Source organism: Lolium perenne, chromosome 2 (genome assembly GCF_019359855.2).
Source record: "Lolium perenne isolate Kyuss_39 chromosome 2, Kyuss_2.0, whole genome shotgun sequence".
NCBI lineage: Eukaryota > Viridiplantae > Streptophyta > Magnoliopsida > Poales > Poaceae > Lolium > Lolium perenne.
The window spans coordinates 258,548,150-258,562,456 of record NC_067245.2 but is presented as its reverse complement, the minus strand read 5'-3'; the positions used below and the strand labels follow the sequence as shown (position 1 = coordinate 258,562,456).

The 14,307-nt window shown below is 46.1% G+C and overlaps 1 long non-coding RNA gene across 4 annotated transcripts; it reads right to left on the bottom strand.

The window, feature by feature from the left end:
- Nucleotides 1-10,743: 10,743 nt before the first annotated feature.
- Nucleotides 10,744-14,001, bottom strand: LOC127335736 (uncharacterized). 4 transcript variants are annotated; one of them, XR_007872987.1, is made up of 4 exons: nt 13,285-14,001; nt 12,734-12,815; nt 12,385-12,629; nt 10,744-11,055 (listed from the first exon to the last, which is right to left on the bottom strand). It is a non-coding gene; the product is annotated as an uncharacterized lncRNA (long non-coding RNA). The 4 variants fall into 4 exon arrangements; XR_007872986.1 differs by having other exon boundaries at nt 12,734-13,422; nt 13,560-14,001; XR_011752564.1 differs by having other exon boundaries at nt 12,734-13,422; nt 13,579-14,001.
- Nucleotides 14,002-14,307: the final 306 nt, after the last annotated feature.

The following is a 14,307-nucleotide window of genomic DNA, read 5'->3' as shown; positions in this document are numbered from 1 at the left end:
CCGGAACAGTCCCCGGGTTTCCTTCATCGATATCCATTGGTACAACATGCGATTCCGGTACGAATATAGATTCCGACTCCGGGCTCGGCTTGATCGGTGGTACTCTTAAGTGTGCCAAGGCTATTCCGGGAGGAATTTCTTGCCTAGATGAGCCTAGCTTGGACAAAGCATCCGCGGCTTGATTTTCCGCTCGTGGCACATGATGAAACTCACAGCCCTCAAAGAAGCCGGCAATCTTTTGCACGTGAAACCGGTATGAAGCCATGTTGGCATCTTTCGCGTCCCAATCTCCGGAACATTGTTGCACCACAAGATCTGAATCTCCGTAACAAATGATCCGGTGCGCACCGATTTTTTTGTGACTTTGAGTCCATGAATCAGAGCTTCATACTCAGCGACATTGTTTGATGCCCTGAAATGTACTTGCAAAACATACCAGAGATGATCTCCCTTAGGTGAGGTAAGCACCACACCGGCACCTAGACCCTCTTTGAGTTTGGATCCGTCAAAGTGCATTTTCCAGTATTCTATCCTTTGGTCTGGTGGCTTGTATTGCATTTCCGCCCAATCAACAAGGAAATCAGCCAAAGCTTGCGATTTTATGGCATCTCTTCTTTCATACACCGATACATATGGTGATATCTGGATTGCCCACTTTGCAATCCAACCGCTAGCATCTTTGTTGCACATGATATCGGAAATGGGTGCCTCACTCACCACTTTCATGGGGTGCTCCTCAAAGTAACGCTTAAGATTTGTGGCGGCCATGAACACGCCATAAGTCATTTTCTGGAAGTGAGGGTAGTTTTGTTTTGAGAGGGAGAGCACCTCGCTCAGGTAGTATACCGGCCTCTGCACGGTTTTTCCTTCCTCTTCTCTTTCAACTACAACCACTACACTCACAACCCGGTTTGTTGCTGCTATGTATAATAGCATAGGCTCTCTTTCTAGAGGTGAAGCCAGTATAGGCGCTGTGGCCAACATTGTTTTTAGCTCTTTAAATGCTGCGTATGCCTGAGGGGTCCAGACGAACTTGTCGGATTTTTTCATGAGAGTGTATAGCGGTAGAGCCTTTTCTCCCAACCTGCTTACGAACCGGCTTAGCGATGCCAAGCTTCCGATAAACTTTTGCACGTCCTTGAGATCGCGCGGTATAGTCATTCTTTCGATTGCCCAGATTTTACCGGATTAACCTCAATGCCCCGGCTTGACACGATAAAGCCTAGCAGTTTGCCGGCAGGAACACTGAAGGTGTATTTTGCCGGATTGTGTTTCATCCAGAATCTTCTTAAGTTATCAAATGTTTGCCGGAGGTCTCGATTAAGGTTTCTTTTACCTTAGTTTTTACTACGACATCGTCCACATAAACTTGCACATTTTTTTCCAATTTGATTAAACAAGCATTTTTGCATACAGCGCTGGTACGTTGCACCAGCGTTGCGCAAACCAAAAGGCATAGTGACATTGCAATAAGCCCCGTGCGGGGTAATGAACGCAGTTTTTATTTGATCTTCTTTTTTCAGGGGGATTTGGTGGAAACCGGAATAGGCATCCAGGAAAGACAACAATTCACACCCAGCAGTGGAATCAATCACTTGATCGATCCGAGGTAAAGGGAAAGGGTCTTTTGGGCAAGCTATGTTCAGGTTGGTGTAGTCGATGCACATGCGCCACACCTTTGGAGCTTTTGCTTCGAGGTTCTCATCTTTCTTCTTTTCGACTAGCACCGGATTGGCCAGCCACTCAGTATGCAGCACTTCCACGATGAAACCGGCAACCAACAGCTTTGTCACTTCTTCTCCAATGATCTTTCTCCTGTCTTCAGCAAACCGGCGTAAAGGTTGTCGCACCGGCTTCGCATCCTTCCGGACATTCAAAGAGTGCTCAGCCAGCTCCCTCGGAACACCTACCAAGTCATCAGTAGACCAGGCAAAGATATTCCGATTCTCACGGAGGAAGCTGACGAGCGCGCTTTCCTATGCCTCATTCATGTTGGCACCGATACGAACGGTGCGCTCAGGGTAAGCCGGGTCCAGCACAATGTCCTTTGTTTATTTTGTCGGCTTAAACGTCGGTGTGCCCAAATTCACGCTCATTGCCGCTAAGCTCAGCTGTGAGGACTGAGCCAGCGCAACTGCAGTTTGCATCCTCCTTTTTTCCTCTGCAATCACCAGCGATTCTGCCAGGTTTGATCCGGCTGAAGCGGTTTCCAGTGAGACTTTGTAGTTTCCCACCACAGTTAAGGGTCCACGAGGTGCCGGCATCTTCATCTTGAGATAGACCGTGTGAGTTGAGGCCATGAAAGCAGCCAATGCCGGTCTCCCCAGCAACACATGGTAAGGACTATCTAAGTCCACCACCTCGAATTCAATGTTTTCAACCCGGCAATTGTCACGTCCTCCAAATGACACATCCACCCGGACTTTTCCAACCGGTGCGCAGGACAAGCCCGGAACGATTCCGTGGAAAGTTGTACGAGTTGGCTGAAGCATGTTTTCTGTTATGCACAGCGTATGCATGGTGTGCCGGTACATGATGTTTATGCTCCTCCCATTGTCTATCAGCACTTTGCTGAACCTGACTCGAGTCGTTGGCCCTTGCATGATTGGGTCCAGGACAAGAGCATAACCAACTGGATTAGGCATTACCTTGGGGTGATCCCTGAACGACCAGGAGATCTCTTGATCTGACCACAACATGTATTTTGGCACTGCCGGCATCACCGCGTTCACTTCCATGGAACGGCGATGAAGGCTTTGTCTGTCGGTTGGCTCAGTGACGAACACAACGCATCACATATCTGGATCATAGTAAACATTCCGGCCCAAAGGTGCCGGTGCCGGTGGTTGGGCATTGCCTTCTCCCACCTGATTGACTTGCTAGTACTGTTGCATGTTTGGCTGAGGCTGTACCAGTAAAGCATTTGCTCCGGTAAGCGGCGGTGGTGGTGGTAGTTGATGCTGACGTAGCATATATTGAGATGGTGGTTGCATTGTGGAGCACCCTTGTGCTTGCGCATCTTTTACTGCTCCCTTGAGCATCAAGTACTTGGTCCAAGAACAATCCTTCGTCAGATGATTTGACGGGTGAGCCGGATTCGGAGTGTGCCACCGGCAAGGTTGATCCATCGCTACTTCCATGGTATACTTCACAGGTTCCTGCCAATTCTTTTTCTGGCCCCAGGGTTTCTTTTCGACCCACTGTTTCCTAGGACCCGCCCATGGCTGCGATCCGGTTCTTTGCCTCTGACTGCCGCTGGCCTCAGAGTTCTCTTGTACAGCAACAACTTGCTGCGGACCATATCTTCGATCCGGGAAATCCTCCCTTCTTTTGTTGTTCCGGTTATCCTGGTGTTGCTCTTGGCACTGCTGAGGCGGGTTTGATTGTTCCGGCTCAGCTTGTACTGCCGGTTGCAATGGGTCTCCCAATGCGTAGTTATCTGCCACACGTATCATTTCCGTCAGAGTTACCGGCATGTTCCGCTGCAGCTTTTGCCACAACGGCGAACCTCTGCGGCATCCATTGCAAAACCAAGCAATGGCTTGTGCCTCTATCACCCCTTCACATGAGTTTCTCGTGGAGTTCCACCGGGCCAGGTAGTCCCGGTCTGTTTCCTGCGGGCGCTGCACGCACAAAGCGAGCTGCTGAGGCCTGTTGGGCCTCCGGTATGTGCTGCTGAAGTTACTCACAGAGGCTTCCTCAAAGTCCAACAAACCGTTTATGCTTCCTGCCGGCAAGTTGTTCAGCCAGAGTCGCGCCGGTCCCACCAGGAATGATGGTACAATTCTCACGGCCCAACGCCGGTTACCTCCTCCAGCTACGGTTCCTCCGCCACCAGTGACGTATACCGCGGTCACGTAATCCGCGAGCCAATCTTCCGGCTTAGTGGTGCCATCATATGTTTTCGTGTCACCGGGCAACTGGAAGTTGCGAACTGGTGGTTCCTCTTTCATGATTCTTGGACCAAAACATTTTGGGCCCGGAGGACCTTCTGCCTCGATCAGTTCTGACAAATATACTCTATCCAGACGGTGCCTCGCATCCCGTTCTGGCAGGTATCTTTCTCCCAGGCATTCTCCCAATGGGTTCCGGTGTGCTGTGAGTCTTGTTGAATCAGCCTCATCATAATGTTCCGGTACCGCGGCTCTTGCCTGCCGGTACCTCGAGGGAAGCATTTCCTCCTCCTCATAGGCCGCCCTTGCAGCTCGATAATTTTGCCCGGTTTCGTGTTTACCGGCATGATTGTTTCCGGCGTAGCCTCCTTTGGCGTAGCCTCGGTCTGCCCCTTGGCTTTTTCTACCGGCATCATGTTGCCCGGCTTGTTGTTTTCCGGCAAGAACCGGATCATACACAGTCATCTGCTGCGCATTCATCTCTTTTTCTCTTCTTCTGTCCGGATGGGGGGACGATGCCTGCCCATGGGACTTGCTTCCGGCATTCTTTGTTGAACGCACGGACTTCGAAGCCGCAGCTTTGTTCAGCTTAGCAAGCTGCTCAGCATTTTGCTGCTCGATGGTATCAAGCAGCTCTCTAACACGCTCTTGCTGTTTTGCCAGAGCGTCTCTGGAAAGCGATTCACACAGCTCTACTGCAGCCTTAGCAGCTTTTATGGTTTTATCCGGGCTACTATACTTAGGTTTCTCTACGATGCTCACAGATGCAGAGGTACTTTTGCCGGCAAGAACTTCCTTACGCAAATCCTGATCTAGATTACGAGCCTTAAGCCGGTTTTCCGGTATCCTAGCAGCATGAGCACTAACTGAAGCAAAGCCATGGGCAGCGTTATACTCACATATGGTTAGGTTGAACTCGCGCTGCGCCCGGACGATGTCGGCGCCGTTCGCGAGCAGCTTCTGGCGTTGCGCCTCTAGCTCCGCCTGAGCCGCTGCCGGGTCGATGTTCTGTGCGATAGGCGTCGTCAGCCCGCTTGGAGTGGCGTATCCGGTGGTGCGGACGATGCTCCTGCAGCGCCTGCGTCGCGCTCCAGCGGTGGCTTGGCCGCGCGGGTTGATGCCGCACGCCCTGCAGCTTCGTCCACTGCTTCCTTGCCTGCGCCGACCGCGCCAGCCATCATCACCTCCACGCTGCCGGCAGCGTGGCTAGCACAGAGCCACCTTGGCGGATCCGGCGCCACCAGCACCGGCGAGAGGCGCTGGCGCACAGGGACAGTGCCGAAGTAGACACGGTGGCTGCCGAACTCGATGACGCGGCCGTTCTTGGGGAAGATGCCGCCGTTGGCGAAGCAGCCCGCGTTGTCGTTGATGAAGTCCATGGAGTAGAGGCGCTGGACGAGCGCAGACACCGTTCGCTCGCCGGCGACCTCAAGGATGCCCGCCCGAATGTGAACTCCAGCAAGCGCCACTTCATGCCCCACGGTGGGCGCCAACTGTCGTCGTGGTGAACGAGCAGATGCCATGGGATGGCTTAAGTTGGGGCCGAATGGGCGCTAGAGGATTCGGGGGAGGGTTTTTGATTAGATAGGATGAACTTCCGGATGGCTTCCTCAAGAACTCAGCCAAAGGCGAAGGTAGAAGAAGAAACACACAAGGATGAACTCTGCTCTAGATCTTTATCTTCATTGATCTCAACAGGATACAGGTTTGTGCATACATAGTGTGTCGTCTCACAGCATCGCATCACACCTCTCCACGATAGGGAGTGCCCCCTCTCCTTATATAGGGGAGAGGGTGGCTTACAGAGGAAGAAACCCTAATGGTATCTTTGACTAGACAAACTACTTTACAAAGTCACTTTAATCATAGATGACGCCGGGGTCTTCTTTAATCAGGGAGGCTGACGTCCTCCGGCTTCTTTCAGCGTCATCTTCCTCTTTGACGCCAGGGCTTCGTTTAAAGCTACTTTGCTTAGCTCATCTTTGTCTTCTAGCTCTGAAGAGAATCTTTGACCAGTCTTGCCGACGTGCTACAGGGCACTTCTTACCGGCAGCCCAGTGTCTTCTTTACCTGGTTCCGGTATACCCCTCTTGGGGATACCGGCTTAGCTTTACTTAACCAAACACTTGACTTTGTGCTCCGGTATAAACATTAAACCGGTATCTTGATGGCTCAAACAATCCGGTTTGGCATGCCTTTGGCATACCGAGGGTCATCCCCCCAACAACTACCACGTCATCCGAAGAGAAGGACGTGAACATTGATGAATTGACCATGCCATTTCCTACCACTCCCGATTCGGTACCTATATCAAAAGATGATGAAGAATTGGTGGATTTTGAGAATTCACCAGCTAGGGAAGGTATGGATATGAATATGGTTTATTACTTACCCTCTGAGTTTCGTGCAGTAGATGAAGAAGGGGAGGTAGCGCAATTAGACTTTGGTCCCAAGAACGCCATCTTTGAGAAACCAAAAGAACCAGTGAAGCATTTGAAACCACTATATATCAAGGGACACATTAACGGATCGCCGGTTGCTAGAATGCTTGTTGATGGTGGTGCAGTGGTGAATCTTATGCCATACTCAGTCTTCAAAAAATTGGGCCTTAATGAGAATGATTTAATGAAGACCAACATGGTGCTCAATGGGTTTGAAGGCAAAGAGAAAACAGAGGCCAAAGGTGTCATGAGTGTGGAGCTCACTGTGGGGAGTAAATCTTTGGCCACCGCCTTCTTTATTGCTGAAGTGCAAGGTAATTACAATGTTATATTAGGCCGCGATTGGCTACATGCAAACAAATGTGTGCCATCTACTTTGCATCAGTTTTTGATACAGTGGGTTGATGATGAGGTTGAGGTTGTCCATGCGGATAATTCAACTTGTATTGCTTTGGCCGATTCACTGGTGGATTGGCAACATCCCAATGCTACTTGCTTGACAGGGCGCGACCTCTCAGATTTTGATTTTCTTAGTGCCACGAAGAATGGCTTTGTGCCTGTCTCTTTAAAGCCGATTTATAATAATCGGCTCCCAAATATGTGAATTAAATGGATACCAACGAAGAATGGTTGCAGAAGCGGCTTGTTCAATATCGGTCTAGTGAGAATGATATGTATGAGTCCATAGAAGAAATAGATGATATGGATAAGTTGGGACAAGGTTTCACATCGGCTGATCCATTGGAAGAAGTGGACATAGGAGATGGTTCAATTCCTAGGCCGACGTTTGTTAACAAAAATTTGGAAGCCGGTCAGAAAAGTGTTTTGATCGGGCTGTTAAAAGAATATGTCGATTTCTTTGCATGGGAATATCATGAGATGCCTGGTTTGAGCAGGGAGCTAGTTGAGCATCGACTGCCTATCAAAGCTGGTTTTAGGCCTTATAAACAACCGGCTCGTAAATTCAATCCCAAGATGTATGACCGGATCAAGGAAGAGATCGGTCATTTGCTTAAAGCTAATTTTATTAAGCCTTGCAGGTACGCGGATTGGATTTCTAATATTATGCCTGTAGGCAAGAAGGGATCCAAGAAATAAAGGTTGTGCATTGATTTCAGAGATTTGAATAGAGCTACACCCAAAGATGAGTATCCCATGCCAATAGCCGATATGCTTATTAATGATGCCTCTGGTCATAAAGTTATTAGTTTTCTTGATGGCAATGCGGGGTACAACCAAATTTTCATGGCCGAAGAAGATGCATTCAAAACAGCCTTTCGGTGTCCTGGGTTTGTTGGTTTATTTGAGTGGACAGTAATGACTTTTGGTTTGAAGAATGCTGGCGCAACGTATCAGAGGGCTATGAATTTAATCTTTCATGATTTGCTTGGGGTCATACTTGAAGTCTATATTGATGATATTGTTGTTAAATCGAATGCTAATGAATCTCATTTAGCCGATTTGCGCTTAGCTTTTGAGAGAATGAGAAAATATGGGCTCAAGATGAATCCTTGGAAATGTGCTTTCGGTGTATCGGCTGGAAAATTCTTGGGTTTCATTATACATCATCATGGCATAGAGATTGATCCCGGGAAGATACAAGCCATCCACAAAGTGCAAGCTCCGACATGCAAAAAGGATATGCAGAAATTCCTTGGCAAGGTTAATTATTTGAGGCGTTTCATAGTGAACTTGTCAGGGAAGGTTGATGCATTCAGTCCTATTCTTCGGTTAAAGAATGATGATGATTTTACCTTGGGGGAAAAACAACAAGAAGCATTTGAGAAGATTAAGTTTTGTTTGTCTACTCCTCCCGTATTAAGGGCGCCTAAACATGGAGAGCTTTTTAGGCTCTATATTGTGGCGGAGGAAGGTGTCATTGGTGCTGTTTTAACTCAAGAGACCGAAGAAAAAGAGCATGTTATCACTTATTTGAGCCGGCGTTTACTGGATGCTGAGACAAGGTATACTTTTATTGAGAAATTATGCTTATGCTTATATTATGCTTGCACTAATCTGAGGCATTATTTATTGTCTAGCATATGCATTGTTGCTTGTCAAACCGATGTCATTAAATATATGTTGCATAGACCAATTCTTAGTGGTAGGATTGGTAATGGGCTTATGCTTTAATTGAATATGATTTGGCTTACGAATCCTTGAAATCTATGAAAGGCCAAATCGTTGCTAACTTTATTGTTGAACATCGGATTGATAATGAGCATGATATTGATACTAACCTTGTAACTTTAGTACCATGGAGGTTATACTTTGATGGTTCAGTTTGTAGCAATGGCCAGGGTGTTGGTGTTGTTTATATATCTCCTCATGGTGCTGTTTTTGAGGCCTCATGCCGCTTAGAATATTTATGCACAAACAATCAAGCCGAATATGAAGCTTTATTATTCGGGCTGGAACTTTTAGTTGCTGTAGGTGCTACACATATTGAGGCTTTTGGTGATTCGTTGCTAGTAGTACAACAAATATCCAAGGTTTTTCAATGTTTCGACGAATCACTTAATATGTATCTTGATAAATGTCTAGATATGATTGCTACCTTGGATTACTTTAGTATTGCTCATATATCTAGGCAAGATAATTGGAATGCAAATGAGTTAGCACAACAAGCATCTGGCTACCATGTTGATCGTGGTGTTTTTCATATATCACATGAGCCGATGTTTGCTCTCGCTGACATAGGTAAGGCCGAATTAAAGCCCATTGATTCGGTCACTAATGAAGGGTCTAGTGCAGGTGAACAAGATTGGAGAAGACCTATTATTGAATATTTGCAGGATCCTAGCAAGAGGACGGACACGGCTGTTCGGCGAATGGCTTTTAAGTATGCGTTGATGGATGATGATCTCTATCGCCGAACAGTTGATGGTATTCTTTTGAAGTGCTTGGGTGAAGATCAAGCAAGAGTTGCTATGGGAGAGGTACATGAAGGAATATGTGGTACTCATCAATCGGCACACAAGATGAAGTGGTTATTGCGACGTGCAGGTTTTTATTGGCCAACGATGATCAATGATTTCTTCAGGTATTATAAGGGATGCGAGGCTTGTCAAAAGTTTGGTGACATTCAGTTGGCTCCTGCTGCTATGTTGAATCCTATTATCAAGCCGTGGCCATTTAGAGGTTGGGGATTGGATTTCATTGGTATGATTCATCCTTCTTCTTCAAAAGGGCATCGGTTCGTGCTGGTAGCTACTGATTATTTTACCAAGTGGTCTGAAGCGATATCTCTCAGAAATATGACCCATAAGGAGGTGATCAAATTTATAACTGAGCATGTCATACATAGATTCGGTATTCCTCAAACATTGACTACAGATCAAGGTTCATCATTTATGGCAAAAGAAGTTAAAGAGTTTGCCGAATCTTATAAGATAAAGATGCTCAATTCATCTCCATATTATGCACAAGCTAATGGACAAGCTGAATCAAGTAATAAGATTTTGATCAAGCTCATCAAGAAGAAGATTGAAGATTATCCGAGGAGATGGCATGAAGTGTTGTCCGAAGCTTTGTGGGCACATATGATCTCTAGGCATGGCGCTACAAAGGTAACTCCATATGAACTTGTGTATGGACAGGAAGCCGTTTTACCGGTAGAGGTGAATCTGGCTGCTTTGAGGTTCGCCAAGCAGAATGATTTATCGGCAATGAATTTTCACAACTTGATGATGGACAACATTGATGAGGTTGCTGATAAACGTTTAACTGCTCTGAGGGACATAGACAAGGATAAATTGCGAGTAGCAAGAGCTTATAACAAAAAGGTGAAGTTGAAGAGCTTCCAAGTTGGCGACTTAGTGTGGAAAGTAATCCTACCAGTTGGTTCGAAGGATAGGAAATTTGGCAAATGGTCTCCTAGCTGGGAAGGTCCTTTTAAGGTCGTGAGGGTAGTTCCTGAAAACTCATACTTGGTGGAATCTATGGAAGGAAATTTATTACCTCGAGCTCTCAATGGAAGATATCTGAAAAATTTCTACCCGAGTGTGTGGCAAGAAGCATGAACACGCATGTGGCCGATATATAATTATCGCCCTTAGCATACATGACCGATATATAATTATCGCCCTTAGCATATATGGCCGATACAGAATTATCGCCCTAAGAATCAATGGCCGATGGAGTGTTAACATCGTCCTTAGACAAAATATCACTACTGCAGAAATCTTTACTAGTGACAGGCACATTTTGCTCATCAATGACAGGCATATTGCCTGTCATAATGTGCAGTCACTGGTACTGCCTGTCACTAGTGATGGGAAGAATGCCTGTCACTATTAGGCGAACTAGTGACAGGCGGAAAAAATGCATGTCACTGACATGATGAAAAGCCGCAGCCATGTTGGGTTCTCTAGTGACTAGTCCATTATCGTGCATGTCACTGGTATCAATTTCGATAATAAAAAAAATTAATTACATTTTCAACGAATATTCAATAACAAGCAGGTAGAAGATACAATATAGCATTTCATAGGCGCAGTCCCATACTAAATGCAAGAAAAGCACATTACAAAGTGTATGATAGGAAACATAAGATCAGTTACACACAATTTAAAACTAAGCGGAAAGAACTCTACGGCAACTACAGGCGACCCCAAAGAAACCAAACACCAGCCAAAAGACACCAACATCCCAACTCTTCGACATCTTCTACTGAATATATCACCTCCAACTTGAGCACTATCGGTCCCATCATTACCTTCCTGGAAAACAAAAAAGGAGAGCAGTCATATTTGAAATCAATATTTCTCAAAGGCAAGACAAAGATATAAACCAGCAGTTTATCGGAGTTGCAAACAGATCACCAAAAATAAACCGAGAAAACCCACAACAAACAAAACGTTAGTTGTAGTGTTGTAGTACTCAAAACCAATGCAGCTGATGTTCACCCCATATATTTATGTACATTGCATGGGTTGAACCAAAGCACACTATACCAAAGAGCAGGCAAAACAAAATTACAAACTGTCAACATATTACTCTATAAATTTACATCAGAATTATTTACTACAGCTTGCATTTAAGCAACTTTTCATTTTAGTTAGTTGTCAGAAATACATATTGGAGTCAATGACATGACAGCATGGAAATTTGGGAATAAAGACAAAGATTTCCATAGTACATTTTTGTTCCAGATCACACAATAAAACATCTGGGTTGTTTTATATATGGAACATGGCTGTATTTTCATAATGCGGCAATGCCAAATGCGAGCGGCAACTCCTAGCATGTCAGATTAGGGACATGTTTGGTTCGTAGTTTTGTAACGTAGCTACATAGCAGTGCTAACAGGTTCCATAAATAGTACTGTTTTCGCTGTCACCGCCGGGGCCGCCAAGCCACCGCCCGCTGTCATGGCCGCGGCCGCCACCGTGACTGCCTGCTGGTGTCGCACCGCCTTCCGCTACGCCGCCACGGCCGCCGCCCGCCGCCGCAGCGAGCGGTCCGCTAGCTGTCGCTATTGCCAGCGCTGCCTCCGCCGCCGTTGAGCAGCAGGAGTTCCAATATCCATCCCCTGGTGCTTGGACACGGCGCTTCCAGCTAGCAGCTGATACTCCACTGCCAGCATTACCCTAGTACAGTAGTAACCAAACAGATTTCACTATTTCCCCATTCCGTTTACAACTTTACATTACCAGTGTAAATTTATTACGTTTCCATTACCATTACCATTGTTGAAACAAACGTGTCAAAAGTGCTTAGATAAAACTGCATGCTTCGGCAATGGACTCTGGACAATCGATCAATTGGTTCAGCCTATTGTGCCAGGATGGAGTATCATTTTTCTTAATGGTCTGAATTGCTCTTGTTTAATCTACTTGGTGGTCACATATGCTGCATATGCCTTTGTTTGTTTTCTATAACTAGGTTCCGATTGTAAACATAACTTTAAATATCGGATGTTTCATAATGTCATCTCATCTATTTTATTCTTGCTGAGTATACCCCATACTCATAATTATATTCACTGATATGCGCAGATTATAATGAAGAGCAAGAAGTGAACAAAGGGCTTGGGGTGTGATAGTTACCAGTGGATTCCTCCATTGCTGATACAGCTAATACTTCCATTTTGAGTATGCTGAAATGCAAAGTTCTACAGGTGTCTAGAATTGTTGCACAGTGCAAATAATAATGACCCATACATCATCCGGTGATCATGCATGCTTGATCAATTGGGTTGCAGCCGTCTTTGTGCGTGAATCATGAACATCCGGCAAGTCATCATCGCCATAGAAAACCCCAGATTTGGAGACGACCTCTGTTGAGGCGCTTGCTGCATCACGTTTGATTTAAGTTAGTTCACAAGTGGTTGATAATTCAGCCTCCCATACTTTGAAAAAAATCACTGCTAATATTAAAAGAATAGAGGAATACTACCAAAATATAAAAGTGGCGAGAGCAAATTGCTGTTGTGAAGCAGCTGCTGCCAGTGCTCAGCCCTTCCCTGTCTGAGGCGAGTCTGTTCAGTACAAGTCAACAATCACTATTAAGAGTGTTAGCACGCTGGCTGATTCTTACTCTGCTGGAAATTATAAACATGTCAATCATTTCAAACAGAGATGACTTCTCTTCGATTCAGTTTAGCTATTACACAAGCAGGTATTTTGTATAGGACCTCATATATCTTATAACATTACCCAGTATAATTATAATTAATAATTCCATATGGATTTTTTAATTTCTTATTCTTTTCAATTGTGTCTTATCAACAGTAGAAGAGAAGTATCATTTGTCATATTTTTTAGAACTCATGCTAAAGTTAGAACTAATTATACATTCAACTAAAAGTATACACAGTCATCACAAAAGGAAATACTAAACATGCATTCACTTTTATAACATGGTGATTTGGTTAAATTAGTGGTTTAATACAAGCTGTCAACATGTAAAGGGTAGGTATGTACTGATTGAGAAGATTAACTGCCTACACTAATCCAGAGCTTCTTTAATTTCTTGTACAAGCTCCATCACAATGCCAGTAGCTCCATCGCTGCAGCCTGCAGGTAGAAGGAATGCAAGGAGTAGCTCCATGTGCCTATCTTGGAACCACAAATCACATCCCTTAACTGCATTCAGTTCGGTACATATTAGTACCAGAGATACTAAGCTTATTGACTTGGGCACTTCAGAAAACGATGCAAACAATGGTGGATCTGAAGTAGTAATTCCTCAAAAACTAAGGCACGGGAAGAGATCAGATAACCTAGAGATGGAGTTCATGCCTGCATTAAGGATGGAGTTGGGGCCAGCGTCGGGGGATGTAGATGGTGTCTACTTCAGTCCCGGCGAACCAGGCGATGGAGTTGCTGCTGGCGGCACCAGACGATTGAGTTGATGTCGGCGTCCGGCCGGCGGCGGCGCCGGGCGCTAGAATTGGTGCAGCGCCGGGCGATGGAGTAGCACGACCTCGGAGGGTGGAGGGCGGAAGTGAAGTGAAAGAGGAATTGGGTCGTCAGTTTTAAGCAGCTAGGGCGGCCAGCGTGGCTTTGGAGGGGCGGCCGCGGAGAGGCTGGCGGCCAGCGCCGCGATGAGAGGCGGCGGCGTTGGAGGAGCAGGGCGGCGACGGTTGGGGATTCGGAGGAGTAGGGCGGCGGCTCGATCTACTGCTCTGTGATCTTTTTTGTTTCAACTGACCCGTGATTTTCTTCTGCCCATGTCCTACGAGGCGCGTGCGTGGGCCGGCTCAGGAAAAGGCGTGCGACAAAACAAAGGCCGCGCAGTGGCAGTCAATTATAGAAGCCCGTCACTAACGTATTTGCTCTTCTGGACCGTTTCTTAAAAAAATACTAGTGACAGCCTATTTTGTGAGCTAGTCACTGTTGTTCTGTACTAATGACAGGCTTATGCGTGCCTGTCACTAGAATATTTACTAGCGACACGCATAATTTTTGGCTGTCACCGAACACCTGGCGGCTATAAGCCTTTCTGCAGTAGTGTATAGTGCAAGTTAT